The sequence below is a fragment of the Schistocerca gregaria genome, chromosome 9, assembly GCF_023897955.1.
Source record: "Schistocerca gregaria isolate iqSchGreg1 chromosome 9, iqSchGreg1.2, whole genome shotgun sequence".
NCBI lineage: Eukaryota > Metazoa > Arthropoda > Insecta > Orthoptera > Acrididae > Schistocerca > Schistocerca gregaria.
In genome coordinates, this window is record NC_064928.1 from 217,106,206 (window position 1) to 217,120,492 (window position 14,287).

Consider the following 14,287-nt stretch of genomic DNA (forward strand, 5'->3'; position numbering starts at 1 on the left):
ACTCAGTGAGAAGAAACCGCGACACTAGAGGTTGAAACAGCATGCACTTGGATAATCATTTCTCGATCGTTGGTACAGAAAGATGTGCGTCATTCAGCACATTCCATTTTCAAACGGCACCCAACAGAACAGAAAATGAAGTTGAGTGATGAGCCCCAAGTTTTCAAATCAAAGTTGAAGAGGTCACTTATTGCAGACCCCTTAGATTCTACACAGTATTTCTTCGCAGCAGTTAAGATTTTCTTGGAACGTTTTAATTATTTGTGTAACTCACCTGCAATTGCTTAGTGTTTAATTAAAATAAAAGTTATGTATTTATGTTTCTAGCGATATTGCTGTTAATATCCACCAAGCAGCTTACAATGTAATCGCCTGGTCACTGCAAAAGGGTGTCGTAACAAATCTTAGTGTGAATGCTGTGCGCCCCACTTGAAGATGAACCTGAAAAGGCTCAAAAATAGTTCAGGAAATAAACAAATACTTCATAAATGGCTGGCCGCTGTTATCTGCACTTACATTAAAATTAATGTATTCACTGTGTCCTCCATATACATTTTGTTTGACTTGTTCGTGTGATTATATTTTCTCCATAAATGAAATCTAGAGATTTTTAAATGTTTTATGAATATTGCTTTGTCAGTTAATAAACTTTACCATTGTAGTCCTACATTATTCGTATCACGTATGGTATCTTGTAACCTCACTTTAAACTAATTTGAAGCCATATTGACTATTTATCGATCGTGACTGTTTCAAAAATATAAAAAGGTTTTCAAATAACGCTACGAGTCACAAAATTTGGTGACAAATTATTTATTTAGAGACATGTTTCGAGATGAAAACTCATCAGGCTACATTGGGAGTACAAAAACAATATTTAATGTATTTTTATGCAGAAATTAAAGCCTTTTTTGTGCAACAGTTATGATCATTCTGTGGAGAGAAAGAAATATATATATATATATATATATATATATATATATATATATATATATATATATATATATATATATATATATATAGGGCGTTGTCACTTTGTGTATTGGTCTTCTGCTCACATGAAAATTCTATAAAACGATCATTCACTTTCTTCTTGTGGTGTGTTGAGGCATCGCTATTTCCATGGCTCACTTTAACCATTTGGCGCTGGACGATTCGAAGTGACGTGTTTACGTCACTTGTAGTTGAACACATCACCATTTGGCAGTTAACATCCAGTGTGAACTGACGTTTAATCCTTTGAGTGACAAAGTGCTGTGTCGACTATAATAATGAAATAGATGTCAGGATGTACTCTGTGGGAATATTAATAAATAAAACGGCTCAATTTATTATGTATTTCTAAATCCGCCATAAGTTATGAGCACAAAATCTGCGCTGAAAAGATTTGGAAAAAAGTCTGCAGAAAAGTAGCAGTCTTAAATTCTCTTTCTAAACATATGCCCTCAGGAGGAAGACATTTTCCGAAAGACTGGAATGAACAACCTGTTTTAGACCATACATAAAAATCAGCATTTGTAGCGACTTCAGCATCAGACAGTTTCACGACTTTTGCATTTTCAAACACAGACTAACAGTATACCCCAACTGCTGCACATGTACTGAACGTTTGAAGCATTGGTACATTGGTACATTTGATACTATGTTACCGACTCTACGTTCAATTACTGCGGTACTGTTTCAAGCTGTAGAAATAGTAGCTGTATCATCTGCACCAGTCTCCTCCAAATTCTGTGCTCTTCTGTAACGGCTTCCCAGCAGTCAATTAAACGATCATCCAGAAAATGTGCCACGGAACTATGCCGCGCCCACGAATTATTGGCACAGAGCTAAAACAATTATTCATAAATGTCAATATGATACCTCTAACTACAAAAATGAAAGTAAAGTAATACATAACATGCTTATTACATTCCAGAGTGTACATAAACTGTTCACGTCATGTTGCACATTTTCAGTAATAATCCCAAGTGCGCCGTCAGCGGAAATAATATAAATTATCTCAGAGGCTAATATTTTAGAGTTAAATTGTGAAACAGTACTATCTGCAATGTTCATTCTTCATGTGAGAAGCATTTCAGAACATGCAGTCAGTAAACTTGAATGTAACTAGGAACACACGAGCTAGAAAAGACTCCAGTACTGATATTACACTTATAATGTTGAAGTGTTAACGTGAATTGAACTTACCGTAGTTTATTTCAGTAGATATCAGAAGAGTAAATCTACAGGCTTGACAATTGCTACTTGACCCCGAAGACAGCTCTGAAGACAAATGCCTCCAAGGCCATCGGTAATTATTCATACACCACGCGCGTGCTCGACTACCTACGTAGAAACACAAATGCGTTATAAGACATTATCGGAGAAACCTCTATTTTGAGTATAATTGTTATTAGCAAACAAGAGATAACTTATTCACTATTGACTGCCTTTAAACCAGTGTCACTTAAAGAGCATTGGTCAACTGTGACAGTAGTCAGTGGGCTCGGTAATTTTCCGTATCGAGTCTGTGAGCCACGCTTGGTCTGCCTGCTGGATCTCTTTTAACTGTTCGACCGCTCCGCGGAAGGCACGTGGCGGTTTGCCGTAGAGCACGCGGCCAGCGTTGTCGCGCAACTCTGCGCATGCGCGCCGAGGCTGCCTTGTTTCCTGCGCCGGGGAAGGGGGCCGTGACGTAAGCGGGCGCGCGCGCGGGCGCTACAGCTGTTGAGGCGGTGCGGCGGCCGACCTACTTCCCTTGGCAGTACTCAGCGATTCGCGCACTCCACTCCGATACTCGCATTCGCCTCTCGACTTCCACGATAAAAATCTAAACTACTGGCAACTATCACTAAAGATTCACCCTTTTTTCCGCGCATCCAATTATTAAAAGTTGTTCGTTTCTACTCACTGAGGTAAACCTGGGCTGTAATTATGGTATGGCAGCGGACCCTAGTGGATATTTTAATGCGGAACAGGTTTACGTTAGAAAAATAATTAGTTGCAGTTTTGGTCACCAGGTGCAAATACGGCGCTGTAAATGCAAGAAAGACGTATAGAAATATTTTCGTATGTAATGGGTTAGGAACGGGGCGTGGGTAGGAAAGGTCAAACAATCGACATAATGTCGATGTTGTTGTTAACTGCCGCTTGCACAACTTGGTCAATATGGGGACCGCAGGCGTAGAGGAGACGAGATCCTTTATAGCCGCCTTTCAAACGAAGCGAGGCACAGAGAATGCACAGACGGCCCAATGTAATGGAGGCTACAGCTGCGGCCGGAGCTTGTTCAGTGGTCCTACGAACACTTGTTTGGCCATTACTTCAGTATTTCTCGCGAGACCGAGGTAGGACTGATGGAGCATATAATGAAGATAGAAACGAGAACAGAGCGTTTCGTTACAGGTTCGTTAGGCAAGCGCGATAGCGTCACGGAGATACTCAGATGCTACAAGAGAAACGTCACTGTGTGGTTTACTGTTCAAATTTCGAGACCGTAGTTTCCAATACCGTCAACTATTTCTTCCTCGTACGTTCTCCATCAGTCCGAAATGTTTCGAGAGTGGATTAATAAGAGAAAAGAAATGGAGAAAATTTAAGATGGTAGATTTAATGCTATAGATGTTCTAAGAAGTGTCGCCCTCCCACTTAAGTACGTTCATACAACCATGGCACACTGTCACAAGTTTTTGTTCGCGATGTTGGTTCAACTTGTGCGCCACGTCGGCTTCGACTGTCGGCTATGTCGTCAAAGTGTTGACCCTTCATGTGAATATCTGCACTTGGTGTTACCAGTACTAGCATAACAGAAACGCAGGTTTTTTTACCTGTGATGATTTTTTGCACAAAAAAGCCGTGCGCGTTTTGTAATTTCGATGAAGTCGCGGTAGGCAAGCAGACGGGAGTCAAAGTTTGCAGGACATACTAATAAACATTTCTCGCTTCTTCCAAACATTCAGGAGAATGGGTTGGGTTGATTTGGGGGAGGACACCAAACTCCGAGGTCATCTTTCTCATCGGATTAGGGAAGGATGGGGAAGGAGGTCGGGGTGCCCTTTCAAATGCAACATCCTAGCATTCGCTTGAAGCTATTTAGGGAAATAATGGAAAATCTAAATCAGGATGGCCGGAATCGGGATTGAACCGTCGTCCTCCCGAATGCGAGTCCAGTGTGCCAATCACTACGCCACCTCGCTCGGTCTCAGGAGAATGTCTCGAACATTTGATTTAGAGAGGTTGAGTTGGTTGTTCCATTGCTATTTGGAACACAACAATGTTGAAACACTACCGCCTGCTCGCGGCTTACAGGCGAAATGCACGTATGTTTATTTTTGTTACTGCACTGACGTCACTTATATGGCAAGGAGTAAAATCATTCTCGGTACTTGTTGGACGGCCGTTGTAATCTCGCGAAAAGATGACGAAACTAATATTAGAGTGTTTAGAGCTGTGACGGAGGTTTACGGGCAAATCGTTATCCCCGAGTATCATTTGGTACTGGAACGGGAAAAGCGGCAAATGAGAGCGGTACACAGTGTACCCACCGCCACATACCATAAGGTGTCTTGCGGAGTATAAATGGAGATATAGACGTAAGAGTAGATAGCTTAGTGGCGCACAACGCCTCTCATGGAGATTTTGATGAGAATCTGCTTAACGCTGTCGCGCTTAGTTAACAAACCTGGGTCGAAACATGGCCTTTCTTTTGTGGATCGTCTGCGTCCTCACCATTAATCATACGTGGTAAGGCTTGTCGAGTTAGTGTTCAAGAATCGCTCGATCGAGTCTTTTGTGATCCACTTCATTGTTGGATACACTGCATATCCGTAGGATTTTTCCAATGCACCTCAGTCTAGCATCTCATTTTCTTCGAAATATTTTCGATTGTTTCAGTTTATGTCGTTCTGGACCGATACTGCTGATATTTTTCGGGTTCATTTACTCGGCGCGAATGTGTTCCGTACACATTCCTCAGTGTCCAGCGGCAGACACTGCAAGGCAGCCTTCTTGTGGTTAACTACGTAACTGCCGCACACTAGCTGCCGAAAATGTATTTTGCGAATGTTAGAAGTAAGATGTGCAGCTGGCTGGTTTTATTTGGTGAAAAGTGTTCGTGGTTTGCGTACTAAATTAGTTTTGTTTATTCCGCTCGCACTGCTTATTTTTCTGTCAGGCTAGTTTGTATCCATTCGTCTACGTACTTTAAGTCTCTCCACCTTATGAGTTTTCTCTCCTTCTGTTGTTGACCGTGTACGGTCTGCCTTGAAGTTTGCCATGTTCTGCCTGTTCTTGATACGGATCTGTTGGCGTGCTTTAGTGACTTGTCTCCGCAGCCACTTGGTTTTGGTCAATCCCCTCTTCTAGTGATGCTGACAGTATCGTCTACGAATGTCAGACAATCTGCCCGTATTCCTTTTTTTCTTGCACCCCACTCGTACTCTTCCATCTCTTTCTAATTTCAGGCGCCATTCGTTGATCACCTTATCAAGACCTCAACTGTGCATACTTTAAAAACAGATTATCTCATTTCAATGCCCCGGTGCGCGTGATAGAATACAAGCGAAATGCTTGACAATGTCTTCTTATATCCGTGAGAATGACTGGAGCCGCGATTTAAAGTGACTGTTTATGTCGGCATGATATGCAACCAGGCGCTTCTTGATTTTGATGCGATTTGTTGTACCACTAACTACTTTCCTTCCCGGGCGGGAAGGAGCGCCGATCCCCGGCACGAATCCTCCCGGCGGATTTGCGACGAGGCCGGTGAGCCGGCCAGTCTGTGGATGGTTTTTGGGCGGTTTTCCATCTGCCTCGGCTAATGCGGGCTGGTTACCCCTATTCCCGCCTCAGGTACACTATGTCGGCGATTGCTGCACAAACAAGTTCTCCACGTACGCGTACAACACCATTACTCTACCACGCAAACATAGGGGTTACACTCGTATGGTGCGAGACGTTCCCTGGGGGATCCACTGGGGGCCGAACCGCGCAATAACCGAGAGTTCGGTGTGGGGCGGCGGAGGGGTGAAGTGGACTGCGGTAGTCGTCGTGGGAGGATGGAGCCAATGCGTCGTTTCTAGGTCCCCTGTTAACATAACACAACTACTTTCCTAGCCACTGCAGGCTCAAAATCAGATGGAGGAGTTACGAAAACATTACTTTCTGGAGCATATCTAGCTAGGCGCTACGGTCACGGTGCTGGTGAAAAAAACGGAAATTTGGTTTACTGAATGTGTGCGAAACGAAAAGATAGTTACGTTTTAGGATACTTAACATACTAAAACATGACTATCTTTTCGTTTATTACATATTTCTTAGCATGGTTCATAAAATATCCCAGTAACACATGTATCTAATGATAAATATGCCGTTGCTCTAATTAATAGTATAATAAACCTTATCAAATTCAGAAAGCTGCTGTTTGCCTATCATACCTTAAGAAATCACCAATAGTGTATAGTGTATTCAAAACGAAAATATTCGTTGTGATGATAAAAGAAGTATTCAGTTTTTTTTCTCGAAAAATCCCCGAACTATGCACAGACAATCCACATACGGAAAATAGGGATTTTGCTGTACTGGAGTTTCGGTTTGGTAGCGTTGTGAATGTGTTCAGTAACCGCCTCTGCTGCCGAGGTCCCTAGCACACGCCTGTGCGGCGACACTGGACCCGGAGGTAAGTCGGTTCGAGTCCTGGTGGTGGATGAAATTTTTCGCTGCCAGTTGGTAGCTGGTGGCGTTGAAGTTCCTTACCACCACCCTTCGCGTCAGTGTCCTGGATTAAATTCCAAACCTCTCCGCAGTGTCTCAGGAGGAGAGGGCGAGCGATACTTGATGGTGATCCGTCCACTGGCTAGGGACGTTAAGCTCTACCGCCCCCTTCTTGTTATCGGAGAAGAGAAGGCTGTGTGCCGGCTACGGGTTTCAGCTTCTCCCTTTCCCTACCATCATCATACAAAACAAACATCACACTATACTATAGAAGTGTCCATTACATTCACCTACACTCCTCGAATACACACACCGTGATCAGCCAGAACATTGTGACCGCCTACCTAATACCCGGTATGTCCTCCTTTGGCACGGATAACAGCGGAGAAGTATCGTGGCATGGAAGCAGTAACGTCTCGGTGGATCGCTGGAGGGACTTGACAACACATCTCCGCATACAAGGCACCTAATTCCCGTAAATTCCGCGGAGGAGGCGATGAGCTCTGGCACCTCCGTCAGTTGTGTTGCAAATGTGTTTCATGAGGTTCAGATCTGGCGAGTTGGGGAACCAGCACATTAACTGCAACTTACCTCCGTGTTCTTGGAACCACGCCATCTCACTCCTGGTCTTGTGAGATAGCGCATTATCTTGCTGGAAAATGCCACTGCCGTGGGAAACGTGACCGTCTTGAATGGGTGTAGGTGGCCTGCAAACAGAGTACGATACTCCTTGGCCGTCATGGTGCCCACGTGAATGTTCCCCAGAGAATAATGGACCCTCCGCCAGTTTTTCTCCGTCCCGCAGTACAGGTGACAAGGAGATGTTCCCTGGGAAACAACGGATTCGCCCCCCCCCCCTCCACCCCCCATTGGCAGGATGAAGGTATCGGGATTCGTGAGACCGCGCAACGCTCTGCCACTGCGCCAACGTCCAGTACCGGTGGCCACGTGCCCACTTCAGTCGTGGCGGCCGACGTCGTGGTGTTGACGTTGGCACGTGCACGGGTCGTCGGCTGCGGAGGCCCACCGCCAGGAGTGTTGGGTGCCCTGTGTGTTCAGGCACACTTGCACTCCGCCCGGCACTGAAGTCTGATGACGTCAATTCCGGCACAGGCCGCCGACATCTGTGGTGAGGGGTGGCCGCCCCAGCCAATCGACGTCTGGACATGGTTTCCCCAACGTGTTCAAGACACCCGCCACAGCACTCCTGGAACACCCGATTAGTCATGTAGCACCCGAATTGCTCGTGCCGAACCTTCTGGCCATTACAATCTGCACTTGGTCAGCCTCGGATAAATTGCGCGCCTTCCCTATTCTACGCACGGACAGCGCGCTGGCTTCACACTACATGCAATGTCCGTGTGTGTGACTTTGCAGTCACTCCTCGCCAGAAGACGCTGCTATCGCCTGGACGAGGTTATATCGATAGTAAAAATGGCGCTGAGCACTGTGGGACTTAACATCTGAGGTCACAGTACCCTAGAACTTAGAACTACTTAAAGATAACTAACCTAACACACACCCATGCCCGAGGCAGGATTCGAACCTGCGACCGTAGCGGTCACGCGGTTGCGGACTGAAGCGCCTAGAACCACACGGCCACCGCGGCCCACTATATCGATAGTAGATCGGTTATCGTAATGTTCTGGCTGACCAGTGCATATTCCCATAGAGGGGCGACATTTTAATCGAAATTGTGTCAGTGGATGAATACGACCTTGCACTGCCTGTTGTTTGACGCAGCCCTCTACCATACTCTATACTGTGAAAGGCCACTTCATCTCTTCTTACCTACTGCATCCGATGGTCTTCTACAATTTTTTACCGTCTCCCCCACGCTTCCCTCTAATACGTAACTGATGATTCTTAGCTGCCTCAGTAGGTGTCTTGTCAACCAATCTCTTCGTTTAGCCAAGGTGTGTCATACATTTCCTTTCTCTCCAGTTCCATTCAGTATCTCCTCATTAGTTCTTCAGCATGCTTCTGTAGCACCACATTTCAAAAGCTACTTTCTTCTTCCTGTCTGAAATGTTTACGTCCATGTTTCACTTCCATACCTGACTGTACTTCTTACAAATGCGTTCAGAAACACTTCCTTGCCATTGCCGCCGGCCGCGTTGGCCGATCGGTTCTAGATGCTACAGTCCGGAAACCAAGCGACTTCTACGGTCGTAGGTTCGAATCCTGCCTCGGGCATGGATATGTGTGATGTCCTTAGGTTAGTTAGGTTTAAGTAGTTCTAAGTTCTAGGGGACTGATGACCTCAGATGTTAAGTCCCACAGTGCTCAGAGCTATTTGAACCATTTTTTGCCGTTGCCATTCAACATTTGATATCCTCTCTACTTCGGCCATGACCAGATATTTTTCTGCCCAAATAGCAATACCCATCTACTAATTTTAGTCTCATTTTCTAATGTTTCCCTCATCATTTCCTGAATCAATTCGACTGCATTCTATTATTTTTGTGTCGCTTTCGTTGAGTTTCATCATACATCCTGTGTTCAAGATAGTGTGAATTCCGTTCAACTACTCTTCGAAGTATTTTGTTGTCTGTGACAGAATTACAATGTCGTCAGCAAACCTAAAAGTTTTTATTTGTTCTTCTTGAACTTCAATTCCTACCCCTCTCTGATTTACTTTACTCTGATCTCTATTTACAGATTGAATAACGTCGTAGATAAGCTGCAACCCTGTCTCAGTTCGTTCTCAACTAGCACATCCCTTTCAGCTCTTATTACTTCCTTCTAGTTTTTGTGCAAGCTGTAGATAACCTTTCGCACTGTATATTTTCTTCCTGCTATCTCCAATACTTCAGGGTGTAATCCAGGCAATATTGTCAGAATTTTCTCTAAATCTACAAATACTATAAATGTAGGTTTGCCCACCTTGTAAGATAAGACGTAAACGGATAGTTTGGTAGTATTCATTCCTGTTAGCACCTGCTCCTGTGGAACTGGAATTATCACATTCTTATTTAAGTCTGAGGGAATTTCGGCTGTCTCTTATATCGTGCACATTAAGTGGAGTAGTTTGTCGAAGATGCGTCTGCCAAGGGTGTCGGTAATTCTGACAGCAAGTCGTCTGCTACAGGCACCTTCCTTCGACTTGGATCGGTCGGTGCTCTGTCAGATTCCCCCGATTAGTGGCCTGTATTTCGCGGGCATCGAAGTCGACATTTTGTATTTGACATAAAGAAGTTTCTGTTTTAGGGCGCTGCTGCGGCGTATAAGCAATGCAACGAGACCGCAATGCAGCTGTACAAGCACTGACAAGTAGCCAGGTGATTAGTGTGGCATCCGCGTCATCCCGACGAGCGTGCTGTGAATACGGAAACCTGAATAATGGCGACGTTATTACCAAATGTGTCCACAGAGGACGATGGCGAAGGACAAACCCCGGAGAAAGTAGCATGCGTCTGTAGAAAACCAGAGATATGTAGAATGGTGTGCTAAGTTCGGCGCCGCTGCTTACGTCCTCACGTCGCAAGTGTCATAAAGCACAAGTTACACGCCCTACCCGCCCTACAGCCCTGATCTCTCTCCATGACGTTATCACGCCTCGGAGGGTCGACGATTCGTGTCGAACGAGGATTTGCAGTGGGCAGTTACGGACTTAATGGACGCAGCGGGACATGGTATTTTGCCAAATGGACGTGTTCAATCTGGTGCGTCGGAGGGGTATAATAATAATAATGGCGTGTGACGAGGGCCTCCCGTCGGTTAAACAGCTCGCCGGGTGCAAGTCTTTCGATTTGACGTCACTTCGTTGACTTGCGCGTCGTTGGGGATGAAATGATGATGATTAGGACAACACGACACCCTGTCCCTGAGCGGAGAAAATCTCCGACCCAGCCGGGAATCGAACCCGGGCCCTTAGGATTGACAGTCCGTCGCGCTAACCACTCAGCTACCGGGGGCGGACGGGTTTTTATCTCAATGTTCACGCCCTTTTGCCTGACTGGGGTACCGCTTCTGGACTGTACGGCCTTTGAGCGGAAAGTTAATCGCCCCCTTGTACTATGTTTCAAACACGCCAATGTCGATATTGAAACACGGATGTTTAACCTCTCCCGTATCGATATTCTGCAAATACCGGTGGTCACGATACATCCCTAGTACGAGTACTTTGGCGTGTGCGCCACCTGATAAAGACATTTTGAAGGGACGAAAGTCGGAGCGCGTCACCACAACAGCGTAATGCGGCGCGGCGCTGAGCGGATAGGACGTGACGCGGAGCAGCTGTAGGCGCGTCGCGGAAGGGAAGCAGAAGCGGCCAGCAGCTGGCAGCTGCGACGGCACCTGGGGTGGGCCGCAACCCCGCGGCGTTGCCACGTCGCGCTCCTCGGCGGTCCGCGCCGGCCTGGCAACGCCGCCGCCCGTGGCGACTGGGGCGTCTGGACGCGACTGGGGCGTCGCCTCGCCTCTCCTCTCCTCTCCGCTGTTGTGACGGCGGCCGCCTGCCGAAACCACCCACACCGCCCTATTCTGCGAAAAATGCGTGTCGTGCGAATTACTCACTGCGCTATTGCTGCGGAAAGGATAACAGCGACTTCGCTTCTAATCACTAGCTGCAGTTCCAGGGTGTCATCACCACACATACCCCCGCCACACATAGAAGCGCGTACACACACACACACACACACACACACACACACACACACACACACACACACACGATTGCAATGGGCTGCACTCAGCCTTTTGATGGCAATTTAGCAGCTACTGGACAGAGCAGTAGCGGCTAAAGGTAAACATGGCAATGCCGTGTGGCTAGGGCCTCCCGTCGTGTAGACCGTTCGCCAGGTGCACGTCTTTACAGTTGACGCCACTTCGGCGACTTGCGTGTCGATGGGGATCAAATGATGATGAAAGACACACAACACCCAGTCATCACGAGGCAGAGAAAATCCCTGGCCCTGCCGGGAATCGAACCCGGGACCCCGTGTGCGGGAAGCGAGAACGCTACCGCGAGACCACGAGCTGCGGACTGCGGTTCAAGGTCACGTAACTTGACAACGGCCGGCAGAGCGGTGTGTTTACGCCGCACCACAATTTTTTAGCGACTACATTGGCAGAGGTTGACACGGCTGTCGGTTAGCACCGATAGACCAGCCAGAGCCAGTGGAAGGAGTTTCGTGTGGCCAATAGTTCCTTTGGAATAGCCGCTCCCAAAAAGCTCGTAGAGACAATAATACTCGCCTTACGTGGCTAGGGAGATGCCATTCTCCGAGGACATCTGTACGAAAACTGACTCGACCTGGCGGTGTATGCTTGTCTACGATACATTTGTGACGTACACTTTTCCGGCGATATTTCACCAGCCTACGAACAATTACGGCTACATGCCGATAAGCGAAGTGACTGTCACACTCTATGTTTGCTCTGTTGTCTTCTCAACCATTGCAATCCCTCTTATTCCTCTTCCACACTTACTTTAATATCTGAAAAGCGCAACAGAAATACTCATTCTCAACAAAGTGAAGTACTTCCTGAGCCACCACATAGCATTGCCACTTTTTCAAAATCATTTTCTGTAACAGGGACCTGCCTTTTCTACCGTCTACTTCAGAATATCAGAGAAATCAAATTCCATCCAAACTCTAAAAGCAGCTAATGGTCCACGATACATCACAGTCGCCATCTCTCCTGCACCCTGTAGCTCATTCTCGTCAGTCCCCCACCCCCACATAGTGTCCCTCCCTCTTGTCCGCAGGGTTCTCGTTTATATTCTGTACTTTCCTAGCATTCACTGTCGCCGTCATTTCAATCTCTCTCTTTCTTTCTTTATCCATTCCGCCTTTGAGAGTATTAACATGGCTTCAAATTTGTTAAGGTAATCGGTATCATTCTAAATGCTTATTATTATTATTATTATTATTATTATTATTATTATTATTGGGAAGTTTTCGGAATGTCCTTGGTATATATTACTTGGTGTCAGATGTAAGAGACGCCTTTAAGACCCTAATATGCCCTAATAAGCATTAAATACAAATAACAACTAAATTCCTTACCGGCACGGTAGCTCGGCGTGTTCCGTCCGTGTTTCGATACCTTCGATAATAACAGAACTACTCACGAAAAGACGAATCAGGGACAGGTCGTAGGAAAGGAAGGACGTGGGTTTGATTCCCGGCACCTCTTCATATAAGATAAAAAGGTGTGGAACGGGGTCCACTTAGCCTGGTCAGGTCAAATGAAGAGCTGCGTGAATAAAGAAGCATTACAATTAATCTACTACACACATCAAAAAAGTTTAGCACCCCGTTTCAAAGAACTCTTGAAGATAGACGTTGACTGTGAATATTGTATCACAGAGACAGTCCCTTTGACTGTTCAGAGATGTCACTAAGCCCGCCCAAAGATGTAAACAACCGTGCATGAGCAGCACCTATTAGACGGAGAGGTCCGACAGCCGATCAGTCCCAGTCATTCCACCAGGAAGGAGGTACACGGCTCGTGTTGTCTTTAGTTCAACCATGCCTAGAGGTCAATACCGCGGTTCGATCGCTTCCGCATTGTTACTTTGTGCCAGGAAGGGCTCTCAACAAGGGAGGTGTCCAGGCGTCTTGGAGTGAAACAAAGCGATGTTGTTCGGACGTGGAGATACAGAGAGAGAGGAACTGCCGGTGACATGCCTCGCTCAGCCCGCCCAAGGGCTACTACTGAAGTGGATGACCGCTACCTACGGATTATGGCTCAGAGGAACCCTGACAGCAACGCCACCATGTTGAATAATGCTTTTCGTGCAGCCGCAGGACGTCGTGTTACGACTCAAACTGTGCGCAATAGGCTGCAGGATGCCCAACTTCACTCCCGATGCCCATGGGGAGGTCATCTTTGCAACCACGACTCCATGCAGTGCGGTACAAATGGGCCCAATAACATGCCGAATGGACCGCTCAGAATTGGCATCACGTTCTCTTCTTCGATGAGTGTCGCATATGCCTTGAAGCATACAATCGTCGGAGACGTGTTTGGAGGCAACCCAGTCAGGCTGAACGCTTTAGACACATTGTCCAGCGAGTGCAGCATTATGCGGGGCCGACGAACGCCGCTGGTGGTCATGGAAGGCGCCGTAACGGCTGTACGATACGTGAATGCCATGCTCCGACCGATAGTGCAACCATATCGGCTGCATATTGGCAAAGCATTCGTCTTCATGGACGACAATTCGCGCCCCCATCGTGCACATCTTGTGAATGACTTCCTTCAGGAGAGCGACACCGCTCGACTAGAGTGGACAGCATGTTTTGCCAGACATGAATCTTATTCAACGTGCCTGGGATAGATTGAAAAGGGTTGTTTATGGACGACGTGACCAACCAACCACTCTGAGGGATCTGCGCCGAATCGCCGTTGAGGAGTGGGACAATCTGAACCAACAGTGCCTTGACGAACTCGTGGATAGTATGCAACGATGAATACAGGCATGCATCAACACAAGAGGACGTGTTACTGGGTCTTAGAGATATCGGTGTGTACAGCAATCTGGACCACCACCTCTGATGGTCTCGCTGTATGGTGGTACAACACGCAATGTGTTGTTTTCACGAGCAATAAAAAGTGCGGAAATGATGTTTATGTTGATCAC

General features: G+C 46.6%; 1 protein-coding gene and 1 long non-coding RNA gene across 2 annotated transcripts in view; one reads left to right on the forward strand and one right to left on the reverse strand.

The window, feature by feature from the left end:
* The window catches only part of LOC126292160 (serine/threonine-protein kinase minibrain), a 415,012-nt gene that overhangs the window by 109,128 nt on the left and 291,597 nt on the right, over window positions 1-14,287 (forward strand). The gene's annotated exons all lie outside the window — the stretch shown is intronic.
* Window positions 1,630-2,566, reverse strand: LOC126292164 (uncharacterized). Its single transcript, XR_007552022.1, has 3 exons — window positions 2,423-2,566; window positions 2,191-2,328; window positions 1,630-1,829 (listed from the first exon to the last, which is right to left on the reverse strand). It is a non-coding gene; the product is annotated as an uncharacterized LOC126292164 (long non-coding RNA).